The sequence below is a fragment of the Manis pentadactyla genome, chromosome 16, assembly GCF_030020395.1.
Source record: "Manis pentadactyla isolate mManPen7 chromosome 16, mManPen7.hap1, whole genome shotgun sequence".
Taxonomy (NCBI): Eukaryota; Metazoa; Chordata; class Mammalia; order Pholidota; family Manidae; genus Manis; species Manis pentadactyla.
Window position 1 is genome coordinate 52346957 of NC_080034.1, and position 22753 is coordinate 52369709.

The following is a 22753-nucleotide window of genomic DNA, read 5'->3' on the forward strand; positions in this document are numbered from 1 at the left end:
TTTGGTGGCGCGCTCACCACATCTGCCCCATTGCCCCACCTTGTGAGATGAGGAAAGTTCTCTGATGAGAGATGTGGGAAAGCTGGAAGGAGGAGGAGTCCGCAGAAGGACGGAAAGGGAGGGGAAGGTGACTTCCGGAGACCTAGGCTCCTCCGGCTCCCATTTGCTGACAGTGTAGAAGAGTCCTCTCTGAGAGGCGCTGGCTTCATCCCACAGCTGCCTATGGGAGCCCCAGGAGCACCAAAATATCAGCTTTCTTCCACCAAGAATAGTAAGCATGCTTTGCATATATTGCACCGTCTTTCAATGCAGCCACTTTTTATTGAAACACATCTCTGTTTCTTAAGAACTAGATAAAGTAGTTGGTATGCATTTAGGGACCATTTTGTATGAAAAATATGATTATGTTGGTTGTTATTTTTCCCCACACATGGAGTTGAATGTGTGAATTGAATGAGAGTGTGTTATGTCTACACTGAAATGCAAAAAGGTAGGAGGAGCTCTCTCTCCTCGTCCTGGGGAATTTCGGCAGACCTCTGGGATGTTCTAACTTTGAAATGGTCACAAGCATTGGTTGACAGGCAGAAGAACTACTTTCCTCCTCCCCTGAAAAATGCCTGGTGTTCGTTCTATGTCCAATCTGTTTGATTCGAGAGATCCACTCATCTACTCAGAGCCTGCCTTTCTTTCTTTTATCCAAATGCCCTCTCCAATTATTGGTCCACAGGAAGTCAACATTTAAGAATCTACTAAGTCAGGTCAGGCTTGGATTTCCATTACAGCCCTGTGGCTTATGTGATCATTTTATGTCATAGAAAAGGAAGTCTGGAAGACAGGACAGATAGCTAAGAAAGGTTTCCGCTGTTGTTTATTCAGATTTTATATGAAAATATTCGTCCCTGCTTCTGCTTCTCTGCTTTTTAAACACACAGACATCCACAGAGCTGAGCACTGTTTCATTGATTGTTGCCACACTTGGAATGGAGATAGCAGAGCCAATCTATATTTCTACCCAAAAATTTGTGGGGGCATGATATGGACTGGAGGAAAAAAAAAATGTATGCAAGAACAATAGAATGGTGTTTTTCATATTATGATTGTCAATACATGTTGACTTAACTGAATTAGATAAAAGTAAACACCATAAATATTGTCTTCTACCAATATGCTTAGCAGCGGAATTTTCTCTCATTTCCCCTGATATCTTGCAATGTCTCCAAATATTAACCAAAATTTTATATAACTCATATAGTGTGTTAAAGAGATTGTCACAATTCTTTGATCAATTCTGAAGCTGATATAATTACTGATCCTGAAAAAGTAAATACCAATGGGTAACAGAATCAAAATTGGAGATTGAGATTATTTTTCCCAGTACAGATACTGTTTTCAATTAAGATTTGGGTTATTATTTCAGGGAATTCCCAACTAAGATAGAATGAAATAAAAGCCAGATGAGAGAGACAAATAAAAAGCTCTTGGAAACCAAAGTAAGAGATGTTGGGGACCGCCTTTGTCTTCTCACATATTTGTAGGCAGAATGGGAAAGCACCTTCCCCCAGGTCTGAACGCAGCATAGGAAAGCACAAGCTTGAGAACAACCAGTGCAGTCCTTGGAAGTTATCTGCCCACAAAAACATATCTTGTCCTCGAAGACGAGCCAAGACTCCTCACTCTGAAAATAGGGAGACCTTGAAGATGTGTGGAAACACCGCCCCTGCTTCTGGCCTGCCTTCCCCCACTTGCTGATGTGGCGGGAATGGAGAACAAAGAACATCCTGTTTATGCATTTCATGACCAACTGACGGAACCCTGCTGAGCCTACCTTTGCCCGGCTACCGCTGACATCAATACTGTGCTTGACTGTCTATTGGATAATGCTATGTCCTGGAATCATGTAACCCCACTGCATTATATAAATCCTAGACCTTCAATAAAGTTTTGCTGGTGACGCGAAGGAGCGTCAGCCCTCCCCAGCTGTCTTGTGTCATTTGTTCGGGTCTCCTCACATCCTTTGGTAGCTCTGTTCGACTGTTGCGGCTGGACCGCGACAAAGAGATAGTCATATTTGTGAGAAAGCTCTGAGAAAACTTTCACAGAGAAGATAATATTGGAGCAGTGGCATCAACCCTACTGGTTTTCATTTTCATGGTTCTTAGAGCCAAGCTTAACAGTAATCGATTCTCAATAAATAGTTGTTGAATTTTAGTGGAAGGAAAGATGAAGAGATAAAAATTGAAGTTACAATCTCCAAAAATATTCATATGTAGATAGCAGGAAGAGAATAAGGAAGAAGATATGAAATTCAAACAAGTAAAAGAGGAAAAGGGATTGAAAATTATGCAAAGTAGGAAGACGTGTCTAAGAGAGCTTGTTGGACAATATTTTCTCATGCTACAGAACATTACTATTCAAAGTGTGGTCCTCAGACCAATAGCATAAGTATCTTGTGGAAACTTGTTAGTAATGCAAATCCTGTGTCTATCCCAGATCTACTGAATGAGAATTTTGGGGGGTGGGACTTGGTGTAAGTATCTTCACTTTGGTCTGCAACCTCAGACCATCGTCAACCTGATTGTGCTTTTTCCTTTACTGATTGTCAGTCCGTGCCTGGTGGTGGTTCACACCAGTGAGATTGTTCCCAGGTCAGGGCTGTGCTCCCACTGGCAAATAATATTCTCTTTCTCTTTGTTGACAGTTATTCACACTTTTGACTTAAGGGTCCAAGATCTGCATCAACCATATTTTATAGTCCTAGATAGCTACTATTTCTGTTTCAATATTCTTCCACACAAATCTATATACCATTAATGATGCAATTTAAGAAGTTCTTTCTTCTACCGTGGGGCCTGCAAAACCATTTACTCTTACCAAGACTAGAACCTGGGGTGGCTTCTCTGTGCTGCTGTGCAGGGAGGTTTTAGAAATCATCCTGGCTTTGGGAAAGAAGAAAAGACTCCTTAGGCTAAGAGTTAACAAAAAGGGCTTCCCTTAACGGTACTTCAAAAAGGGAGGAAATTCTAACATGTGCTACAATGTGAATGATTCTTCAAGACATTATGCTAAGTGAGATATTATGATTCCACTTATAGGAGGTACTCAGAATAGTCAAATTCCCAGAGATAGAAAGCAGAATGAGGGATGACCAGGGAGTGAGGGGAGGAGGTAGTGGGGAGTTATTGTTTAATCGGCCCAGAGTTTCCCTTTGAGATGATAAAAAAGTCCTAGAGATTAATGGTGGTCATGGCAGCACAATATGAATGTGCCTAATGCCACTGAACAGTACACTCACACATGACTAAAAATAATCAATTTTATGTATATTTTACCAAAGCGAGAGATTTTTTTTTAAATTTAGCTTTAGCCGACTGGAAGCTCTGAGATCACGGGGGAGGGTTTATGGACTATCCAGTCGGCCATCTCTTTGGGGACACCTCCTTGTCAATTTCTTTAAGTCTTTCCTCTTGCACTAGTTGGATTCTCCAGAGAAAGACTGTCCAAACTCTTGCCTGAAGGATAGAGTTGAGCGGCCAACATTCTGGAAACAGAGTGAGGGAAGGGGTCAGAAGTCTCTGCCACCACTATGTAAATATTTATTTAATCCTCCTCCAATCCTATTTAGTCCTCTTCCCATGGAAGTGTCCCTGCCCCAAACTGTATCTGGTAGAACCCCTATTCAGAGACCTTCTTTTTTATTCTGTCTCTGGAAAATAGACCCTCAGGCTTCTTTGGGGGTGAAAGAGGACTACACAGAGATTTCTAGTCTTAAACAGATATTTGACCAGTTCTCTTGTTTTGACTCCCCCCCTCGGGCTGTCCTAGAGGTAACTGATGGATCCAACTTCTGAACCTTTTAAGATTCTTCATTGTGACCAGGTCTGTTTATCTGCTGATACCCCTGTTGGTTTAAGATTTATCTTTTTTAGGTCTGATAAGTCAGTTACCATTTGTGCTTCTGCTTTCCAGCTTCAAAATGCAATTATTCTCTCCTCTCTCATTATCTTTGTCCCTATGGGTTTATGCAAGCAAAACAAAAAAAAATCCTCTAGTGTTATTTTAGTGGGACTTAGGATAAAGCAAGAGTTAATGTTTACATTCAGTTCACTATCTTTGCCAGCAATTCTCTTCAGTAGTTGTTACAAAGCCATTTTAAAGATTGTTGTGATTTCTTAGGCTTCATTAACAGAAGGAAACCATCAGAAACAAGGAAAATGATAGTGGTCAGTGAACTCCGGAATACTGTTTTCAGTTCTGAGCACAGAACTCTTAAAACTAGAAAAACTGGAATTATTTAAGAGGACAGTGACTAGAATATTAATGGAACAATGGAAGGTTTTGGGAATGGTTTCAACAGAGAACGGAAATTTCCAGAAGTTGATTTCAGATATTTGAAAGGCTGATGCTCATTATTCCTTCATTTGGGTTCCTGCCATGTGCTAGGAAACATTCTTCCAGCGTGGGGGCAGAGTATCACCTCCCAGTTCTCGGGGAGTTCACATCCAAAGGGGGAAAGGGTGATTTGTTCTGGGTAAGTCCAATGTAGAATAGAACAAATGGCTAAAAACCATCAGGAGATAACTTCCAAATGAATGCAAGGAAGAACCTTAAAGTGTTAGAATTGATGAAGTGTGGTGAGCAGCTTGTTCAGCTCCGTGAGAAGGAATTGAGAACTAGAATCTCCCAATAAAAGTTTGAGAGGCTAATTGCACGGGCTCTGGTTGAAATCCCAAAGCTCCTTGCTAGTTGTGGACCTTCGTCAAATTACTTAACGACGCTGGGCTTCCATTGTTTCATATGTAAAATGTGGCTAAAATTAATATACTATGTAGAGTGTTGTGAGGATCAAATGAATTGATGTGCATAAAGTGCTTAGAATAGTATTTGTAGCACATAGTAGGTGTTACTTAAGTATTAGCTGGTATTATTTCCTTTTTTAAAACCAATTTTTTATTTTGAATAAACTTTAAACCTATAAAAAGTTGTGAAAAGAATACAGTGAGCATCTAATACTCTGTACCTAAATTTCCAAGTGGTTGCTATTGCCATTTTTGCTTTTTCTGAGAGTGGTTGGTTTGTTTGTTGCTGGATAATTTGAATATTAGTTGCAGCTTCACCCTTATGTACTTTGACACATAATTCCCTGAGAATGAGGGCATCCTCCCACATAACCATGGCTAAATCTTCATACTCATGGAATTCAATATTGATACAATCCTATTTTCTAATATATAGGTCATATTCAGTTCTCCCAAGGTGTCCTAATAATGTCGTAATGTTTACAGCTTTAAAAAAAATAATAATCCAATCAAGGATCAAATGTTACATTTTAATTGTCATATCTTTTTAGTAGAACCATTCACCAACCTTTTTTATCTTTTATGATATTGACATTTTTGAGGAGTCTGGGCCAGATTTTGGCATAACATTCTTCAACACGGATTTGTCTGATTTTCCTCATCATTAGATTCAAGTTTAACAGTTCTAACAGAAGTGCTATACAGGTGATATGGTTGACACAGTACATCACATCAGGACATAGATGATGTCAGTTTGTCCCATTTTCCATTTGGCTGAGGTGGTGCATGCCACCTGTCCCCTTGGTCATAAGTCCTCTGTGGTATCCCATTTAGTTGAAAAGAGCATAAGCTTTGGTATAAATGCACATTTCTTGGACAATCACCAGCTGAATGGCATTGGGTAAATTTCCTTAAATTTAATCCCCTGTAAAATGGGAATTAAAATTTCCATCTCACAGAGTTCGTTAGCAGATTGATACAAAGGAAACCTTGATGGTGATGATGGTGAGAATGGCTGCAGTATTACATTAAGATTAAAGTATTAAAGATGATTAAATCATAGCTAACTTTGTGAGGTTGGAGAAAGAAAGAATGAAGTGGACACATGAACCAGGATGTGGGGAAAGGGCCTTGCTTTACAACCAGTCAGATAAGAGAAATAAAGAACGCAAAGAAAGATGCGGTGATTAAATACTGTTGAATGCTTCCTACGTACCAGCCACTCCAGGTTTGGTATATTTAATCGAAGAGTGATGGTGACTCTAGGGTTTACAAGGGCTAATGGAAATCGTACTTCCTGGGTTTGGGCAAGTTGGGAAGGGCAGAATTCACCAGAAGGGATTTTTATCTTTGTCGTATTCAGGCTGACTTGGTGGTGATACATCCAGTTGGAAATGCAGTGCAGAGGTGGTAAGAATCGATGTTGGACTGTTTGCCTAACAACCATCTGAGAAGCTCATAAAAATTGTAAGTTTCTGAGCTAACCTGGCCCTTCAGACATTCACTCAGTATGTCCTGGGTGAGGTTTTGGTGCATTGCTGGGGTAGATAAAGTGTTACATGAGCCATAAACATCAACTCAGGGGTGGAAAGTCCATTTGTGTGTCATTAGATTATAGACAGTAATTGTATACTTGGCTGTGATAGCATGGGCCTAAATCCTGGTTTATAATTAAAGAGTAAGGCACCAAGCTCTTTTATACATGGGTTGGACAACTCGGTGCATCCATTGCTGAGACAGTTGGCACAGGAATAGCCAGAAAGGTCTGCAGCCAACTCTGAGAGTTGTACTTCAGAGCTGTGCTGTCCAATGCATGGCCCCCAGCCACATGTGATACAACTAGAATGAAAGAAGCAATAGTTCATGTACTTTGAGGATACACTTGTCTGAGTGTTCAGAGTAATTTTTTAAAAACTTGTATTCTGGAAAATGAAAATGGAATTGATTTTATACTCCATTTTAAATTAATTAAAATCTTATAAAATTAAAAATTTTAGCTCCTCAGTAAAACTAGCCCATTTCAAGTGCTCAATAGCCACAGGTGGCTGGTGGTAGCTATTTAGGACAGTGCAGATATAAAACATGTCCATCCCTGCAGAAAGTTCTACTGGACAGCATGACTGAGAAAATGTTGATTACCTGTCAAAAAGCCCAGTCATAGTAAGAAATAGTTGTTATTGGTCTCATTCTAAAGACCAGGCAAGTCTTGCTTAGTGAATAAAAGACCATTTTAATTGGTCTTTATTGCCAAGTAAAGGAGAAAAGATTCTAGCAAGCAGGGAGATGTTTGCTGAAGTGAAGAAATGGCATCCATGTGCATCCATTTCCCTGCGTTGGTGTGAGGAGGGTGAGGCAGGAGCTTCTAAGCCCGATGGCCTTTGGGAGCAAGTTACCTAGAATAGCCTCTCTCAAGGGTCTCTTCTGTGAGCTGTTGTTGGATCCCAAGTTCCTCCTGGCCTCCGCCTTCCCAGTCCCCAGGCAGCCTGCTTGCCAAGAGGGTTGGCTGCGCCCAGGTGTGACACCAGGTAGCTGCATTTCCTCTCTGTGTGTGCTCTGTTGGCCCTCGCTGAGTATCATTTCCATCCATCTGCTCCTCTCGCCCTTCCATGCTGCAGTTAGGTGTTGTTTTGTCCCCTGGAGGAAGCCCATATTGTTCTGTTCGTATCAGAGAAGAAACAAATCAGCAGCAACAAGGAAAAATATGGAGTGTAAGCATGTGTTTCCAGGTCATCAACATGCAAGCAAACGAGCATGGAAATGAGTGTTAATTTACTGCATGATTCAGTGTTTGCAAGACTATCAAGTCATTTCCCACAGGCAGCCCAACAGCCATCACGTGGTCGTGAATTTCTGTTATAACCATGTATGACGGTTGAACCAGCAAACTAATGATCAAAGAAAAGAACAAAATAGTAATAATGGTGATAACAATAATGATAGTGTAATAATTAACTGGCAAAGGCATTTACAACTGGGGTCATTTGGGTAATGCAGTTATTTGGGGGCAGTGATAACAGGTCTGATTTTCTCATTTTAACATTTGTGGTTTCTGCCTTCGCTTAAAAAAAAAACATCCTCAACTAGTGAAATAGACCCCACTTGGCGATCAAAATAGAAACAAGTTGTATGGATAATAAGTTGTGTTTTTATTTATGTTTTTCATAGTTGGTTTTAAAGGCCCTTTAAACTTTGTCTAGACTGTTCTGCAGAAATTGTTAAAATGAGAAAAGGAATCCAGCTTTTTGGAATTTTGTGTTCAGTATTGAATTTTAACCTCCATTCACAATGTGTTTATACATATGCATTTTTGGTTTTGCTTTAAAAACTTATCTGTAAAATGCAGGATAGACTTGCACTTTGACATGGACTAAACTATTTAGAAACAGGACCATCTTAAAGATAAATAGGATTTTAAAAATTCACTTTATCCTTTTCTTTAGTCCCTATTTATTATTTTCCTCCTTTCGTTTTTTCTTTTTCTTAGTTGTCATCTGGTATATTTTAATATCTGACTGAAAGGAGAATTGATCTGACTTTAACAATGTGAAATATATGATGAATTTAGAATGTCCCCAAAATAATGTAAAAAGAGTGTAACGTTTCTTGAAAAGTTGTCCTCAGTTCCTGCTCATTTTCTTTAATGGACTGTTGTTAGTTATCCCATTTTCGGCAAATAGCTCCTAGCAGGCTTCAGTCAGAACAAATATTTACAGTTAAGCCCTAACCTCCAGAAAATGGCTTTGTGTCAGTGCTGGAGGTGGGGTGTGGGGTGAAGTGGGTGGGGGGCTGACTTTGTCTTGGCTGTAGAAACACAAATGGAACCACCACAGTAAATCATTCAGAGACACTCAAGCGGATGTTTATTGGAAGAATGGTTATCTCGGTTAAGCTAAGGTAGAAGGTTAAAAGGCTTCTAGGCTGTGATCCCACATAACTAATAGGCACACTTTTTACAGACAGAAGGGCCATGCTTTAGTCATCGTGGTAAATCTGTAGTGACAGACGTTTGTTCTATATTTGTGAATGACCTGATTTGGCATGCATGCAGCTCGTTCTACTGACAATAATGGTGACATGGTGTGAGGGAGAGAAGAAAGAAAGGAGAAGGAATGGGGGAGGAAGTGTGGAAGGAGGAGGAGAGAAACCCAGGCAGACAGAGAGGGAGAGGTGGAAAGGGAAGTAACCGGTTGAAGATCATGTGCATCTGAAGGGGAGTCACTGGAAACCTGCCTTTAGTAGATGACAGTTTTATTTGAGACCAAGTTTAATTGACTTGGGAGAATCGCCTTTCCTTCCATCCTGCTCTGCCCCCTCCGCTCCTCTCCCTGCAGCCTCTCTCTTTTCAAACAACCTACCTTTTCATCTATCTGTCCATCCTTCCTGCTACCTACCCATATATTTCTCTTCCTAGGTATGATGTGTAGATATTGGATCTTGATTCTAACATACCTCTCCTTTCCTTTCAGAAACACCTATGAGGATTTATTAAGATGAGTTAGACTGGTTCTAAAAACTGCAAACAGAAAGGTGTGGTTATAGAGAACAGAGCACACAATTCTAGATTTCATTTTGGCATTAGAATTTAGCTTCTTGAAAGAATAATCCTTTATATTCTAGTCTTTCTCAATCATAGTGAATCCAAGGTAGGAGTGCCTGGAAAGGAATTTACTCTTTTCTACATCACCCAGGGCAGCCCACTGAATTACTTGCAGATTATAACTGCTGCTTGTTTCCCTTACAACGCAAAGATGAAGAAGGAAAATACCATCTAATAGGGGCTGATTTCTGTGGCTGACATCAGGAGGTCCCTGGCAAAGAATGGGCTTCCAGGTAGTAAGGAAGACTGGGCACTAATTTATCCAACTTAGTAATGTGTACTGAGCTCCAGCTTATATGGTGTATACAAGAAATAGAAGATACAGCCTTGCCCTCACTGAGCTGGCAATCCAACAGAGAGATGCATTGAAAGGTTCTACAATATTCAATAAGGTAATGTATATAAAGAACCTAATAGGTGCCAACACTACTTTGTGACCTTAATAGATGCCAGTTCCCTTTCGTCAGAAACAAGCCAGGTAAACAATAGCTGTGTCTATCAGACTCACCTTCCTCCCATTCAACTTCCTTCTCCCCTGCCTACCTCCAGTTGATTTTCCAGGCTCCCTTGCAGCTGGGGTGGCCGTAAGACACAGAAGTCCACTAGTACTGCCTCTACCTTTCATACTGGGTTGAATAGTATCACAAAGTAATTCATATCCACCTGTAAATGTGACCTCATTTGGAAATAGGGTTTTTGCAGATGTACTTAAGTTAAGAGGAGATGCTACTATAGCAGGATGGGCCCTAAATTTTATATGATACATGCAAGAAGAGGGAAATTTGGACACAGAAGTGCAGAAATACAGGGGAAAATGCCATTTGAAAATGGAGGCAGACATTGGAGTGATGTATCTACAAATTAAGGAATGCCAAGGGTTGCTGGCAACACCAGACGCTAGAAGAGGCAAGAAAGGCTTCCTCCAGAAAGACTGCAGAGGGGGGGATGTTATCCACACCTTGGCTTTGGACTTCCAGCCTCCAAAACTGTGAGAATAGGTAGAGTTTTAAGCCACCCAGTTGCTGAGACTTTGCTTTGGCAGCCCTAGGAAATTCCTTCTTTCTTCCTAGACTAAGAATATGATGTCTTGAGGAATATGACTCCTATTCCTGTAAGGGCTGAAGCTATACTCCAAAAAAGGGTGGTAGACCAGGAGGATGGTAGAAATCTGCTTCCTTGGGGCAAGTTCCCCAGATAAACAAATCCTAGGTGTTTGAGTTAGTCACTCAGGTTTTCTGTTAGGGATGACACATTGATAACCAATGCCCTGTGGTAAAGAGAAAGTGTCTGGGGTAAGTGAGTCCCTATCTCAGTCATATTGTTATGTAGATGGCTGCCCCCAGGCCAGCCATGAAAACTTCTTGTTGTATTCCTCCATAAAATAGAAACACTAATATCTACCTGAGTTTTAAATGAGATATGGGAAAGCCAAGGGTCATCAACAGGGAAGCTAGTAAAAACTCCCAAGACTATGGAATCCCAAGGGGCCTGGATGCTGTCTGTGTCGCATATCAATGCAAAAGCTATATAGACACAGTTCCCCCCCTTCCATCCTTGCTGGGGGATCCCCAGTTCTGTTTTTTTAAGCAAGAAGCAGCTCTTGGCAGCCCTGGTAAAAGTCCCTTATAAAGAACCATACCAACATCAGGACCTGTTTAAGTGCAGAGTAAATATGCCTTACACAAATTATGTAAGAAGTGTTCTCGGATGAAAAGCTCCAAATGCTTTCATCCACCTGAGGAAAGTGGAGGTGATTTCCTTAAGTTTTTTCTGGGGTGATCATACCCCACAAACTTCCTGAACCATACCTTTCTTGCCCAAAGTGTTTCCTTCTCACCTCAGAACCCTTCCTTTGGTTCTGAGCAAATGCAAAACATGAGCCAGCAGCCTGTGGGGTCCTAGTCTGAAAAAGGCAGAAACAGAAGGATGGAAAATTCGTTCCAAAGGCTCAGGGACCCCGATGTAACTGAATGGCGAACTTCAGGGGAGACCACAGAGACAACCCACAGCTCCCTGGAAATCTGAGGTCGTAGCTCGGCTTTCTCAGAAAGTTGCATTGAACAGACCATATCTTCCCTCCCCTCCCGCTGGGCAGAAGGGCCCCTCCATGAATGAGCGCAGTTCGCTGAAGGGCTGGAGCTTCCCAGTGTTGAGGGCGCCGAGATGCAGGTCTGCGCTTGGCCTGGGGTCTGAGCTCCATTCCTGTCTTGTTCCTCTCAGAATTCCTTTCCAATCACCTGTTTGTACATTCAAGTCTAAGCCTAAGCAGGCCCTGGTCTGTCTTTTCCTCTCCCTTCCACCCTTTCACACCCTCTCACCACTTTAGAGCTAAGTGAATACGGTTTTCTAAATATAGTTTTGCAGCCAGTGTGTTAGGCCTTCTAATGAGCCACGGTAATTGCTTCTGCTATTTTCCAAAATGAAAATCAACCTCCAAAGAGCAGCTGGCTTGTTGTAATGTTCTCCTCCCTCCGATTACATCCCCCGTTCCTGTAAGTCAGTCAAATCCTGGCCTTGACTGCTTCGTCTGTGAGCAGGGCCTGTGGGGCACGGCAGGAGGGGTGTGCTGATGGCAGGGAAACTGAAAAAGAGAGCTATTGTGTACTTTTTTATATTTAAGGGAATCGGGAAGGAGGGAGGGCAAAGATCTGTTTTTACTTGTGATTTCTAAAACACTCTATTATGTGTTGGGCTTATCGCTGTATCTGAAAAGATTAACCAAGTTTTTAGATGACAGAGCAAAGATGTTTCCACCCTCCTTTTTCAAGAATCACTCCAAAGCAACAAAGAGAACAAGAAATAAAAACAAAAACACAATCCCCATACTTGCTAAGGGCAAAAGACATCATAATCTGGAACCACAATATACAAAAATGAGAACGGGATGGAGGAATGGTGAGGTGCTCAGTTGATCTATGTAAAACCAGGCCTGACAGCCCCAGGGTGGCATCACAGCGAACAGAGCCACGGAGCTCTGCGGGCACAGTGCCCTCCCAGGAGCCAGGAGGCTGGCACACCGCGCGAGACGGGAGGGAGAGCGGCACCGCGGACCCCCACCGTGGGGAGGAGGTGCTGACACAGCTGCCGTTTGGGAACCTCTTCTTGGGGCCTGACCCTCCACAGACATTCTCTCCTGCACTCCTCACACTACCAACAAAAAGATATTGTTTTCTCCATTTTACAGATGCAAAACCCAAGGCTCAAACGGATGAAGTCGTTTGTCCCACATAACAGAAAGAAAGGTACTAAGCCAATGCATTTTTAATCCCAAAGCTATACCATGAGACTCCACACACACACACACACCCAGCATGGGAAACCGAGTCACAGTAGCAGCTGCACCCGTGTTGGCTCCTGGCTGGCTTGTCACGGGTTGGTAGTCGCGATGGCAGGGGCTGGGCAGGGCCACTGCCATCTCGGGTCCAGCTTCCCCGCTCGGCTCAGTGCTCTGCTCAAGCTACTCTGTTGTTTTGAAAATTCCTATGGAATAAAAGTGTAACCACCCCGTCCTCAACAGGATCTGGTCTGGGGGGGCCTCCTGCTGGGATGGGGGGTGCACCTAGAAAGTGAGTCCTTCGAGGTCCCTGGTAGCTGAGAGTCCATCAGACACATTGGCCTGTGTCTTAAGAGGGAGGACGGGATATCAAAGAAATGGCTAATCCTTTCCTACACTCTCTCTGCTACTTGTCCTGCACCTCCCAGAGCAGGTACAGACCCACCTTGTTTCCTGCCTCCTCCCCAACCACTGGGTCCACGTCACCAGCAGCACAAAGTCTAGGTGACTCTAGGTTGAAAAGCAGCAAAGAACTTGGTGTCAAACTGCACAATGAAGTCTGCAGTGTGTGTTCTGTAGCTTGCTTATGTCTTCTGCTCAGGGCTCAAAAACCAATCATCAGACACTTAATAAGAATCTATCATGTAAGTCGTCGCTGTGTTAGATGCTTTCCAGGTGAGAAAGACAAAGGGCACAGTGTCTGCCCTCAAGAATCCCTCCCCTGGTGTAGTGCCACGGCATCCGCCCCTGAACCGGGCTCTGGAGGGTCCAGGTGGTGTCGGATTAAGAGCAAGTGGAAAGGTTCTCAGGGCCACTGAAGTCACTTCCTTTGTCTGTTTGTGTCTCCGGCTCTTCCATTAAACTGTGAACTCTTTAAAGGAAGAGGTTTCCTTTTTTTTTTTTTTTCATTTTTATATTTCCATTCCATAACAGTGTCTGGGGTACATACCAGCTGCTCAGTCAGCATATTTTGAATGAATGAAAGAGTGAACTGATGTATCAATCAGTCAATCTGCTCAGAGGAAGGAGAACTGCATTGACCTGGAGTTGTTAAGGAAGGTGTCAGTCAAGACATGGGACTGCAGCTAGTGGGAAAGTGGTCATCCAGTGACCATGGAAACTTCCAAAGGATGAGACAGTCCCAGAAAGAGACTCACTTGGGAGTAAGCCTAGAAAGCAGGCTTGTTGCAAAGAATTTTGGTGAGACTGATGGATACGGTTTTGGTGCCATTAGGACACCAAAACAGAGCCTTTCCATGAAGCAAATAAAAAGGCAGCTGTGAGTAAGAAAAAGTATCTTAAAACAGATAAATGTTCTGATCCAGATGTTGCCACTGAATATAAAACCTTATCTTGCAAAGGCAGAACAATGTTTGAAATGCTTTTATTATTTATTGCTCTAGCTCTCAGGCTGATCATTGTTGACCTGAATTCACAGCCCAGACATCTGCAACAGTCTTTACCTGTGTGGATAAAATTGCAATATTTCCAGAATCTCTTGCCTGGCTTTAGTGCAGCTCCATATCAACAGGTGTTTCCAAGGGGTGGAGAGAAGTAGTCCATCTCCGTATCAGTGGGTAATTCATGGGCGCGGGCTTATCTGGAGTGGAGAGGTTGGGGGAGAACATTCACTAGCTTCTGCCACAGCAGGAGAGAGATGTGGAATGACTCCTTATAAGCAATAAATGGGTTTTAAAGTTTTTTTCCCCTTTGATTGATTTTGGTCTCAAAGGCATTTTGCCGCAGGATTTTCCCCTCCTCGGATTTGCACCTGCATCAAATGCTATCCAGAAAGGTGTGAAATTCTCGTTGGCATGGAACACATCCTATTCATGGGTTCCTATCTGCCACGTACACAGACGTATCCAGTGATCAGGGCCAATACAAACTAGATTCTGCCCATACCACTGACAGGTAAATTGAATCGGTGGCCATCCTTCATTCCCTAAACTCCTTTGCTCACGTATTCATGAGCATGAACCATATAGTCTGGCAGAGCGCTAGGTAGGACAAGGCTTCTGCCCTGGGTCTGATCTCTGCACAGGCATTCAGTTCTTCACTAGCTCCTACTGCTTCCAAGCCAGGGACCGGCAAGTATGACTTGCAGGCCAAATTTAACTCAACACCTGTTTTTGTACAGCCCTCAAACTTAGCGTTTCTTTTTTTCATTTTTAAATAGTTAGAAAAAGTCAAAGGAAGGATAATATTTCATGACACATGAACATGATATGAAATTTAAACTTCAGTGCCCATAACCAAAGCTGTATTGGAACACAGCCATGCTCACTGGTTTCTATGTGGTGTCTAAGGCTGTTTTTGTGTTGCAGCAGAGTAACCACCACAGACCCTACAACCACAAAGCTGAAAAGTTTTACTATTTGCTTTTTTACAGAAGTTTGTTGTCCCCTGTTCTAAGCTAACTCTTTCCCAAAATGCACTCTGTAAAACATTACTTCTGAGGAATATTAGGAAGTATCAGAGTAAAATAAAAAAGAGTCTGTTTAATATGTATAGAAACAATGAGCTATAAAAAGTTAAAAGTTTCCTTACTCAGTATTTCTCTGGTCATGAATATGCTGAAGCAAATTGTGACCCTCAAGATAGAGGATATAGACTTCTCCAAATCTGTTCACACATTTGATTACTTCCAGAGAATCTCACAGCACAGGGCTGTGCACAGCACTCTTTGGGAAATTCCGATCTAAGTGGATTTCTTCGTCATAGGCTTTATTTGTGTTATGTCTGAAACCAGTTGCCAAAAACCAAACTGAAGGTCATTGCATGGGGAAGTGAGACTTTTTCTACCCAGATCTGAAGCCCCTTCCTCGTAAGCATAGCATGATTGCTCTCAAGGTTTCCCAGTTTGATTTTAGCTAAAGACTTAAATAATTTATTATCTATCACACTGGAAGAGTTTCCATATGTATCCTGAAATGAAAAATTTGTGGGAGCAGATTCGAACCCTCCAGTTGTCGTGTATCTTGACAAGGAGCTTCCCTTGACTTACACCATAACCATGCACTGACTCGTCAACACCTGTGTGTTAAGGGTCTCAGAAGGATCCCTGGAGGGGTCAGCTGGGGTTCAGGCCTGCTGAGACCATCCTGAGAACTGACGTTTATTTGCACAGGCAGTGGGAAGCCTCCTGGGAGAGCATTAAGGGAGAAATAAACCAGGCACGATCACTTTGACTCAGTACAAAGTCTTAATCATTCTGGGAAAGGGGCAGTTCTCTCAGTGGTGTGACTGCTGTCACACAGATGTGTTTCCTGGTCCCAGACCCACTGGCCACCCGTTTGAATCCTATGAGGAGGTGCCTGCCAATGGGGGAGAGTGTGTACATAAAAACAAAGGAGCTATTTCTTGAAATTCTTAAAATCTTAAGGTCTTAAGGTCCAAGTGACACTTTTAAACTGTAGACAATGGTACAGCAAGTGCTCACTGAGTGGCAGACGCTGCCGCCTGGGCACCGAGGCCAAGCAGAGGGGCAGCCTCAGCAGAGCAGCGAGGGAGTGGGACTGTCGGGCAGCAAGAGAAAGCCTCCGAGCACCAGACGTATGGCCACCGGCAGGGATGTCGGTGTCTGCAGGAGGACAACAAGGCCAAGGTAAGGAGCAGGCAAAGGGCGGCAGCAGCTCCCTGAGTCTGGCTGAGACCACCTTCTGTCCCTCCCGGGGTGGGCTGGGCAGAAATCCTCGGGCATAGTGTGCACAGGGCTGCCATTCTGTGCTAGGCTGGTCACTCCAAGAACTAGCGACATTTGATCTCATTCCTACTCACGGATTTGAAGGTGCTCTGGAGGGGGATTTAGATTTCTATACTCATCTCTATACTCATATGAACACGTATCGACTCACACACTTACATGTATATCCTATCAAAGACATCTGCTATGAATGTAAATGCTCACACATGCCAAAGCTGTGCCTGTATAGGAAATCATAAATGGTTAAACTGAAGTGGAGGGCTAAGAATTTGTTAAGGGTTTAAGTGGGCGAGTCTTAGGGTCTCCCCATCCCTGCTTCCACCATAGCTCTGCTCTCATCTGTTCTGTGCATTGCACTTCCGCCTAAGATTTCTTCTAAAAGTGTCCATAGCTAAAAAAAACAACTTTTGAAAACCCATTTTATATAATCCAATCCCATCATGTTATAAATGAGGAAATAGAGACACAGAGAGGTTAATGACTCCCTGAGGTCATGAAGACAAAAGCAGTGGATTAAAGGTTTAAGTCCAATGTTTTTGTTTCCCTACTACCGCACTACACGCAGAGAGTGAAAGACTGTACACTGAAACAATGAAGTCTGGGTATTTACTGAATTCCCTGTGTTTCTCAGTTTTAATGGTTGGAGTTTTGAGAATTGGCTTATTGGATCTTTTAGTTTCTCTAGCTATGATTTTTCCCCAAGAAAAATATTAGCTATGGGGGCATTGACATAGCTTAAATTAATACCGGCATATATCAAATGATCACAGTTAATACAATTTTAGATTCAAATTTAAAGTTGAATTTAGAATCTACTAGACAAGTCATACTAATCAGAAACATAGATCAAAATGAGATCATTGTATTTTAGGATGGGCCTTGGAAAACCCTGGACCGATTTTTTAAGCACAGAAGGAGACAGAAAAGATGGCAGGAAAGTTCAAGAAGTTCATGAGTAAATGCTAAGGGCATAGAATTATTCACTAGGGAGAATAGAAAGAAAAAGAGGCTAACCACTTCCAGGAGTGTAAAGAATCTCTTAATTGGTATGAACTACTTTTCTCATCCACAAGGAGGGCAGCACAAGGGCGGAGGTTTAGAAAGACCACAGAGCTTGGAGGTGGTAGCGTCAGTCAAACTGAGATGGTGATACACACCTTGGGGGTCTCCAGGCCTTGAAGAGTTGTAAGGATCAGAGGAGGTGCATGTTAAGTGGCCAGTGCAGGGAGGAAGTGGTAGGTAGATGACCTGTGTTCTCTGTTATTATTTCAGAAATATCAAGCAGCAGCATCTGGTGGAAGCTAACGGTACCTTAGGCCAGAAGGGGTAGAGAGGAGGTGGCTGGGGACACCACTTGCCACATGTTTGTTGAGATGGTTACTTAGAATGTCTGCCCACTCTGTAGGGCTGTCTCCCTGATGAGGTCTGAGTGATCCTCTATTCTCTGCCCTTGCTGTCCAATGAGAGATTCCCAGCTGCCTGATGGTCCCATGCTGAGGCCTAGGGATGGGCACTGGAAACAAGGCAAAACACTTAAAAAATTTGGGTGCATAATGGCCTAATTTCTTAATATGCTACAATAAACATCTGAAGCATAATAGAGTTCTGGACACAAATGATTATCACTGCCCTACCACCTGTGTCACCTTTTTCTTCTTTCTCATCAGTGGAGGAATTTGAAGCTGGTGGTAGTGGGACATACAAGCAGCTGGGAAGCGTATGCAGGCATATCTCCCTGGAAGGGGTTGCGATAAGACATGTGGCCCGGTGGCAGGATGCAGATGGTACTCATAGATTCCACGCCTAATGGTCAGCCCCTTAGCAGTAACACAAGAACAGGGTGCTATCGACCATGTCTGCTTGTCCATCTTCCAAGTTCCCTTTTCCTTTGAGTCATGTTGATACATCGTATCTATGTCTAGCCTTCCAGCCCCAGGTTCCCAGAGGTAGTTGATGTATGTAAAGGAAAAAACAAAAGATACTCAGAGATACAGGGATTGTTCACTTTAGTTTTAGCAGATCCCGAAGATGTATTGGAATCCTATAAAATGAAAGAGTTATTTGTGACTGGCAAAAGACTTTCACTCAATTAACCCCAAGTCACTGGAGTAATTAGAAAGTTAAATCCAGGATTTCAGAAAGGTGTATTTGCAAGTTGTTAATTATGAAAACAACCGAAAAGCTGACTCAGCGCTAATACTCCAACTCATAAGCTGTCCAGAAGCTCTGAGATCCTTGGATGACTTGGTGTCAGGTGTCACGGTCAGTTGCAGAAAGAAGGAGATGAGCAGCTGAGACTGTCTCCCTGGCATAGACCCCGACTAATTTTCTTGTTGTTTACACCTTCTCAGTCCAGGCAAGATTGTTACCTGGAAAACTGAGCTTCAGCTGGTGAGGTACTCTCTTGCAAATTCCAAGGACTTCGCTGGAGTCAGTATTAATAATTTGCAAAGTTTGATTGTGACTCAGATCTTTTCAGACTGGCTGTTTAATTTGCTCTGGCTGCAGCCTGGGGCCCACAGTCGCTTTCAGGATTCCTAGTCTCATAAGAGCCTTAGAGTTGTAGACATGCCTCTGTCTTCACAGCTCCAGAAGTATGAGAGGCCTAGGAGGCAGTGCAGGCCCCTCTGAGTGTAAGCTGTTGAATAAGCCTGCTCTGACTGACTTTCTGTCACATGTTCACTGTTGAGAGCAGCCATGGCCAAAATAACCTAGGCTGGGAAAACTACACTTTTACAGATTTACTTGTGAGGCATCTTTATGTTCTCCTGCTTTGGCCTATGGATGGAACCTAAGAGACATTTTGAAAATTGCTAAATTTGCAGGGTCTGGTTAATTACAGTAATTTTCTATGGATTTTAAAAGATTGGTATTTCAGAGACTGACCTAAGCAATTTTTTCAGGTTATTAATGTGCAATGGAAAAGAGAGTAAAGAGCAACAAGATCTTAGGTTAAAAATGGGGCAGAAAGCATGCTTGTTGAAGGAAAGAATTATCAGTAGTGCAAAATGTTTTTGTAAAATAAGGAAGAATGATAGTTACTGAAATTTACTTAAAGGTTAATTGAAACTTCGTTCTCTTCAAATGGGATTTCATTCCTAATATGCCACAAGCTCCTTTAGAACCTTTCTCTCCCACCTTCCTGGTACTGGACCCCCACCCCTTCCCAAACCCCCGCACCCTCTTAGCACTTTTCTCTTTTTCCGAACTCCTCAAATCCCTCAGAACCCCCATTACTTCTCAGCCTAGGCGTCTGGCTCTGCTCCCCGTCTCAGTCCTTGCTGAATTCTATTCCCCTAGAAACACTGTCCTTCTGAACCAGTGCATCCTGCCGGCCAGTCTTGGCTTCCCTCTGTGCTGCCCAGCATCCAGGTCCTGCAAAGACTGAAGGACCAGAAAGCAGCACAGAATCCTTTTGGACGGGGAGGAAAGGGGCTGAGGCTTTGAGTAATTATTGACTTTTTTTTCCTGTCATACATGTGAAGGCCTAATACAGTACCTGGCCCACAGTAAAGGAAATGATCAATGAGTAATTCATTAACATTAGCTGCCAACCATAGGGTCAAGCTGGGACATCTCCTCGGCTTTATCAGCTGTCAGTGGCCTCATTACGGAAACCCTCCACTGACAGGTACTCTTGCCATCCATTCAGGCTGGTATACAAACTATCATAGACTGGGTGGCATATAAATGCCCGAAATTTATTCATCGCCATTCTGGAAGCTGGGAAGTCCAAGAAGAAGGTGCCCGCAGATTTGGTGTCTGGTGAGAGTCCACTTCCTGGTTCATAGACAGCTGTCTTTTCACTGTGTCCTCACATGAACAGTGAGGGGGCTCTCTGGGCTCTCTTTTATAAGGGTGCTGATCCCATCCATGAGGGCTCCGCCCTCATGAGCTAATCCTCCCCAAAGCCCCACCTCCTAGTACCAACACAGGGAGGGACAGGATTTCAACATGTGAATTCTGGGGGAACAAAGACATCCAGTCTCCAGAAGTCACCTTCAAGGGTATTCAAGGGAAATAATGTTGCATGAGGGTGGGATTTCCATACAGTGTGATTTGTCTGATTCTCTTCAAGCACAGTCATAGATTGGGCTTCTTCGAACATGAAGCAAGAAAGTATAGCTGGCCCTTGAATAACACAAGTTTGAACTGCGTGAGTCCACTTATAAGCAGACAGTTCTCAATAACTATTCTGGAAAAATGTTTGGGGATTTGTAACAATTTGAAAAACAACATTTTCTTTTCTCTAGCTTACTTTACTGTAAGAATATAGTATCTAATACATGTAACATACAAAATATGTTTTAACTGAATGCTTATGTTATTGGTAAGGCTTCTGGTTCACAGTAGGCTATTAGTAGTTAAGTTTTGGCAGAGTCAAAAGTTATATGAGGATTTTTCAACTTGCAGGGAGGGGGTCAGCATCCCCAACCCCCAAATTATTCAAGGACCAACAGTACTTTGTATTGACTGAATACAAACCCTGACTTACACTGTGCCCTTGACTGGCACTAGCCCTCTCATTCCTTCCAATAATCATGCGAGGTGTGTAATGACAGTGGAGATACATGATGCTCACATCTGACTTACCTGACCTAGACAAATTCAACTGTGTGTACTTCACAGAGAAGGAAACATGGAGGAGGAAGAGGGAATGAATTTAACATAATTGGTGAAAATGATTTTGCTCCCAATTTCAATCAGTGAACTCGGGCCCCAGAACTCACAGGAGAGGAGAGTTCCCTTAAACCATCCCTGTTTCTGGGGTGCCTCTCATGGTGTAAGCATCTCACAGAACTGAGAACAATTCTGGTGATTAAAGTGACAATTGTTTTCCATCCAAAGTGACTCATATACTGCTGCTGAGAATTCCATGCGTTCTCCTGCTGGAGGAAAACCTGGCTGTGTTAGACCACTGAGACATGATTTGGGAGAGAAATTTTACAGGCATTTGGAAGCATCATCAAGAATAAATTTTGAGATGGGCTGTATTTTGCCTCATTGTTTAGTTTTGTCTCATTTGTGACATCCCACTTTATCTCCATTTTACAGATGGGAAAATTGAGGCTCGGAGAAGGTAAGTTGCTTGCCTCAGGCCATATATCTGGGGCTGAGATGAGATCTCAGCTGAGTCAGTCTGACTCCAAAGCCTATGCTCTTTCTACTCTGCCCAAATCCAGTTCCACTCCCTCCTTGGGTCCCAGTTTCAAATGGTCTTTTGTCCCTTGGCCATTTCCTGGCTGCATGATCTCGATTTTCCCTTCCCTTCTTAGGCCTCAGTTCAGGACTGTTTTGACAATCACTGGGGACCAGAGGGGAAGATCAGCCAGCCCACAGGCGCTGTCATACTGGTCATTTCTGGCTGTCATCTACTGCAATGAGGATGCCGCAATTCCAACTGGCCGGACATTCTTCCTAGTACCCATTCCTTACAGCTGTGAAGTATTTAGAATATCGCCCTGGTTGCATCTCTCAATACTGTAGAGAGATTCATATATGTGATGAAAGTAATACTCTAAGGTATTTTAGAATGTTTTTCCACTTGGGTCATGAGCCGTCACTGACACCTTCATTTTCCAGAGTCGGGAACTGAGGTCCAAAGAGCATGCCTTGCCCAAGGCCAGAAGGAAGTAAAGTTGGAACCTGAATGCTCCTGTCTCTGCCTCTTTTCATGCTAGTTTTTATGCAGTGCCCAGGCATGCCCACTGCCAGCTGCCTCCACCATGGAGGAGAATTTAGGGTGACAGCAATAGAACTTGCAAGTGAGCCCTGTGAGAAAAAAGTGAGGACTTTATGGTCTTCATTCAGCAGTGTTTAGCAAGGTCACAAGGCCGTGTTGGTGTCCAGAGTCACCATTGCCATCACGCCTCCTTTTGGGGCTGTGTCTGCCTTGTTTTGATCCACCCTCTGCTCCCCCTAATTATGTTGGCCACATGGGTGGCCCCAATACTTCGTTTGCAGGAGGACTTCAAAGACAGGCATGACGTCTGCCATCATGTCTGATGTCGCCCTGTAGGATATTAAAATAGACTCAAGATTGTGTTGAAGCATGTTTTCCTTTCCGGTGCGCTAATAAGAACACGATCCTCTCAGTGACCAGCCCCATGGCTCAGCTTCTCTGGGGATGAGTCTTTTAATGAGCCGTCTAATGAGGCCTCGATCAGCACGAGGTATCTGGGTGCCAGGCAAAGCTTACAGACCTTTATCTCCCCCCTCTTCAAGGCCCTGGCTTTAATTCTTTTAAACAGTAACATTAATTGGCTGTTAAGTAAAACAGGGGGGAACACAATAGATTTATGATATTTTGAGAAGCTATACTGGTTCTCAAGCATTCAGAGAAACAGGCTGGGCTTTTATGAGGTAATTATGATTTAGTG

At 43.0% G+C, this 22753-nt stretch overlaps 1 long non-coding RNA gene across 1 annotated transcript; it reads left to right on the plus strand.

The window, feature by feature from the left end:
• The first annotated feature begins 199 nt into the window (after window positions 1-199).
• On the plus strand, window positions 200-21787 carry LOC130681211 (uncharacterized). The gene is made up of 5 exons (XR_008994283.1): window positions 200-271; window positions 6160-6263; window positions 12578-12635; window positions 16087-16274; window positions 21650-21787. It is a non-coding gene; the product is annotated as an uncharacterized LOC130681211 (long non-coding RNA).
• Window positions 21788-22753: the final 966 nt, after the last annotated feature.